A 5,463-nucleotide genomic window follows, 5' to 3' on the forward strand; every position below is an offset into this window, starting at 1 on the left:
CGGCCTTTGACCGTGCACAAAAGATAGAGCAGGGAATCGGAAGCGTTATCCTTCGTAAGCTTCGCAGCGACACCAACCCGGCGCCTACTGACTCCAGCGGAGCAACCGCAGTAGCAGACGCAACAAGGGTAGTAACTGCGTACGGTACCAAGTACGTTATCCCTTTGGATTTCGAAGTAATTACGAACCATGGCGTGTATTACCCCAGACAGTTATCCGAGTTACAGTTTGAAGTAACCTTGGCGGACACTACGAACGTCATTGGAGGCATGGACAGCGCAATTAGCGGGGCCGTGGATCCCTATTCTATCACTAATCTAGAATTACAGTACGAAACGGTATACAGCGAAGAGCTGGCCCGTAGCGCTGGCATGGAATACAGCTCCGGGAAGGCATTCTTATACGACCACGTAGTGATGTATAAGACGTTCAGCTTCCTGGATAAGACGGATGAGGTTATCAACCAAAGCATTAACCTCCCCCGAAGAAGTCTCACGGGGTTGATGTTGGTGTTTGCCAAACCCTACGAGGCTGGTAAGCGCGACTCCGAAGCCTTTCACAACCCCAACATTACTAACGTCGGCGTGAATATCAACGGCGTTCCAAACAAAGTATATTCGCAGGGGATAAAGCCCGCAGATATCTACCGGGAGGCAAAGCGTAAGTTTGGCGACCAAATTAGCCCCGAGGAATTCTTTAAGGATAAGTATGCGCTGTGGATTGATATGCGCACCATTAACGACGAAGACCTACATGGCCAGGGTTTACGTCTAGTAAATACGCAGGATGGCATAACATTGGAGATCAAGCGCACCAAGAACTCCTCCGCGGGCGACGGTGATAAGATAAACTGCTACGTTTTCGTCGTGTCTGACGCGCAACTGAGCGTGGAAATGAACCTACTTAAAAGTGTTGCATATTAAGGTTAAATATTTCTTAGATATACGATGCTGCAAATATTTGAAAACAACGACACCAAACTGCAATGCATAGTGCAAGGCGAAACTTTGTACTTTAAGGGAAAAGAGGTGGCAGCTGCATTAGGATATGAAAAAACGAGAAACGCAATCAGGGAGCACGTTTCTGAGAAATACCAGAAAAGGTCGAGTGAGTTAGGAAGGGCCCTAAAACAGGGCGCTTCTATGCACCCACATTCTGTGTTCATATCTGAGCCAGGTTTGTATGAACTGATATTTAGCTCTAAGTTACCCCAAGCCGTTAAGTTTCGCGATTGGGTCTTCGAAGAAGTCCTACCCGCGCTAAGGAAAACAGGTAAGTATGAAAGGCGCTTCGACGGTCCAAACAAGTTGGTATTCAAAATAGAAAATGAATTTGACCTGCATAAGAAAGTCGTTGATTACATCCGCAAGTTTTACCCCCAAATGCTCATAGCACCCGGTCTAGGTGAACTGCAGGATTCAGACGGCAAACGTATAAAGTGCTGGCAGAAAGGATATCAACGCGGTCAACCCGACTTAATGATCTTGAACGCGCACACACATTACTGTGGATTCTGCATAGAGCTAAAGACCCCGAAAGGCAATGGCAGGTTATCTGAGGATCAGCAACTACTCTTACAGAGGTATGAAGAAAACGGCTATAAGGTGCTCATAAGCAGCGACTACGATGTCATTTGCAGGGAGATCACTGCGTATGCTGAACACCTACGAATTCCCTGCAGGTGGTGTTGTAAGGGCTTTAAAACCTCGGAGACTTTGGCAACACACTTAAAGATATTTCATAGAATATATGGACAAGGATAAATTTAACGAGTTAAAGTTCATACAAACGCACTGGAGGGATTTGCAGGTGGGGGAGATTTACGAGATAAAGAATTATGTGGTCTTTGAAGACTTGGACCGCCTGCGTTTGGTCTTAAAGAATAAAAAAAGAACATACACCCTTTGGGCGCCCGATAGGATAAGGTACGCCATCGAAGGGCAGGACGTTACCCATGTTATGAGCCATGGTAAAAAGGATGGCAGGTGGGTATTTGACGTAGTCAAGTATGAGCCTGAGAGTCCTCTGCATTCGTAAGGACGTCTGCTAAAGTCCGCTGCTCCGCGGAGCACCAATGGGATCCTTCAAGAAATACCTTGCCGCAATGAAGGCAGGTGTATTTTTTACGCGGTGCAGGAGTGGGCGTAATGCAATCGGCTGGTAGTTCGCACGTAATACAGTCCATATATTGAAAGGGTGATTAGGAATCCTCCAAAGAAGGCGGCTGCGTAGGCTAGCATATACCTTTAAAGGGGTTCTTATTTTTATTCATTATCCTTAATAATAAAAATAAGAATGGGGTTTGCGCAAACCCCATTCTAAAAGGGTCTCAGAATGTTGAGTATAAGGTTGTTATATTGTTAAGGACGTTTATTTGTCGAGGCAGTTGAAGATATGTTCCTCTTCTCTGATGCAACCACAACGATCGCACTCTTGCCTCCAATACTCCCTTTTAGTCCACGGAACGCCTTCTGCGCGTTCGAAAGAGGGGTAAGTACGGACTATCTTCTTATGGTAATCTATGCGATTCCTTAAGTAATCCTCTTTATGCGGGCAGCGACTCATCATATCCGCACATTGGTGGCAATCCACGCCTTCCAAGTCGTAGCTCCCAAAGAGAAATCGATAGTTGACTTCATGTGTTTTCCGATGCGTTTGTAAACGTTGACGACTGCTTAGTATCTTATTACAGAAACTACACTGTCTGCTTTGTTCACAGACGCCCCTTTTCAGGTGCTCGGAGGTGTTAGGAAATTCCTTATTACAGCCCTTGCAAAGCCCACAAATGCGTTTGTCTTGATGTTGTCGCATCTTTTGAACGGTACTGAATTCTTTACCACAATCCTTACAAACTTTACTAATTGGTTTCTTTGTGCAAACGCCACGACGAACGTGGTATTGTAGTCTTTGCTTGGTGCTGAACACCTTTTTACACATTGAACAGTTCATTTATACTTAAGTGTATCTTAACCACAATATAACGTATTTTTAACTTTATTGTTAACATTCTGCAGTGTCTTTTAAAACAGGTCTGCAGGAGCATACAGCTGCGTTTAAAAGACACCTAAGAATGTTGAGTATAAGGTTGTTATATTGTTAAGTATGTCTTGCGTGTGTCTTTTAAAAGACACTTCAGAATGTTAAAGATAAGGTTGTTAAATTGTTAAAGATGTATGAGTCATTTAAAAGATGTCTTAGAATGTTAAAGATAAGGTTGTTAAATTGTTAAGGATGCTGTTTAAAAGAAAAAAAGATGTCTTAGAATGTTAAAGATAAGGTTGTTAAATTGTTAAGGATGCTGTTTAAAAGAAAAAAAGATGTCTTAGAATGTTAAAGATAAGGTTGTTAAATTGTTAAGGATGCTGTTTAAAAGAAAAAAAAGATACCTTAGAATGTTGAGTATAAGGTTGTTATATTGTTAAGACTACTATTTTAAGAGATGTCTCAGAATAAGGTTTGTGTAAATCCCATTCTTAATGAAAACAGCACATCTTTAACAATATAACAACCTTATCTTTAACATTCTGAAGTGTCTTTTAAAGCAGCACACGCACACATCTTTAACAATTTAACAACCTTATCTTTAACATTCTGAAGTGTCTTTTAAAGCAGCATGCAGACATCCTTAACAATTTGGCAACCATACGCTTAACATTCTTAGGTGTCTTTTAAAGCAGCATGCAAGACATCCTTAACAACCTTATCTTTAACATTCTAAGGTGTCTTTTAAACAGCTCACGCACACATCCTTAACAATTTAACAACCTTATACTCAACATTCTGAAGTGTCTTTTAAAGCAGCATACACACAACTTTAACAATTTAACAACCTTATACTCAACATTCTGAAGTGTCTTTTAAACAGCACACGCACACATCTTTAACAATTTAACAACCTTATCTTTAACATTCTAAGGTGTCTTTTAAACAGCACATGCAGACATCCTTAACAACCTTATACTCAACATTCTGAAGTGTCTTTTAAACAGCTCTACAGCGGATATCGCATAAAGTCCTTAATGCTTTCTTTAGCCCACGTTGCCATCGTCAAAAGCGCGCCAAACCTTTCCGCGCGCTTCAGGCTGCACATTTCATCATACAATTCCTGCACGCGCTCCCGCAGCCGATCGATCTCCTCCCTTTGCATTTCTATGGTGTCTCTTTTATCTTTTGCGTCGGCGGCAATCCTTCTTACTGCTTCCACTGGGTCCATCGTATATATAATGGATCCGAACCATATTCCCTGCAATGCTCTGATAGTAGGACCCACCGGCTGCGGAAAGACCCAATTCGTGGTAGAGCAGCTATTAGGACCCTTTAGATACCGTTTCGACTACATTGTGCTATTATGCCCCACCTACGTGAATAACCGCACCTGGGAAGGCATAGGAGTGAAAGATGACGACTTCTTTGTGGATATCTTAGACCCTAACGAGTTATCCAGCCATCTTAAGTTCTGGCACAAACAATTCCCAAAGGACACGCAGACTTTACTCATATTGGATGACATTGCCTGTGGGGACGACGTAAAAAGACGCACTTCCGAATTAGTGAAGCTCGCCTTCAGCGGCAGACACGACAATATTAGCGTTTGGTTGCTCTCGCAGCAGCTTACCAGCGTCTCTAAACCCTTTAGGGAAAACATAGGCTCCCTGGTCGTATTTTATACTCCGAGCCGGAGTGACCTGGAAACCATCTTAAGCGACTACGGCGGTGAGATATCCAAGGAACAGTTACACGAATACATGCGGCATTTAAAGACGCACCAACATTCCAAGATGATCTTCTCTTTGAGGTTTCCGTATTCCATTAACATATATGGACATTGAGCAGCTCTTAGATGAAGTCCCCACACAGCTAGATGAAAGTAACCTTAAGGAACAACTCAACATCCTGGTGTCTTCGGGGAAGTGCAAAGAAATGATAGGCAAGGAACTTACCCATGAGCAGGTTAATAAGTTGTCAGAAGAGGAAGTCAAAAAGTTCCATAAGAGGTATGAGGCTGCCCTTGCAAGTAAGACCACGGACGCCGTAGCAGACTCCGCTATCCGACTTGCGACTAAATTGCTTGGACTTGCACTGCCCATAGACGACGTGGAGCAACTACGGAAGGACATTAGCGAGGACTATGTCATCGCCCAAGAACTTAAGATAACCTGCGGCTGGTTGTCTTTGAAGTGCGGTAAGTTAATGGCAGTCGCCTCTGTGGCTTTGCACGTAGCTCAGCATGTCGACTTGAAGGAACTTGCGGGCACCTTTGGTGCCTCTTGGAAGGACTTCAAGAAGGACAGAGAAGTCGAAAAGGTCTTCCAGGCAGCACTTGCTGAGGTACCTGATCAAGTCGCCTCAAGTACTTAGTCAAGTTATCCTTAAGTCATTCTCAAGTACTTAGTCAAGTCGTCCTTAAGTCATTCTCAAGTCGTCGTCAAGTTACTTATCAAGTCCTTCAAGTCCTTAGATATA

Source organism: Actinia tenebrosa, unplaced genomic scaffold, assembly GCF_029948245.1.
Source record: "Actinia tenebrosa isolate PJP-AT-01 unplaced genomic scaffold, QUT_ActTen_1.0 PGA_scaffold8__29_contigs__length_14323225, whole genome shotgun sequence".
Taxonomy (NCBI): domain Eukaryota; kingdom Metazoa; phylum Cnidaria; class Anthozoa; order Actiniaria; family Actiniidae; genus Actinia; species Actinia tenebrosa.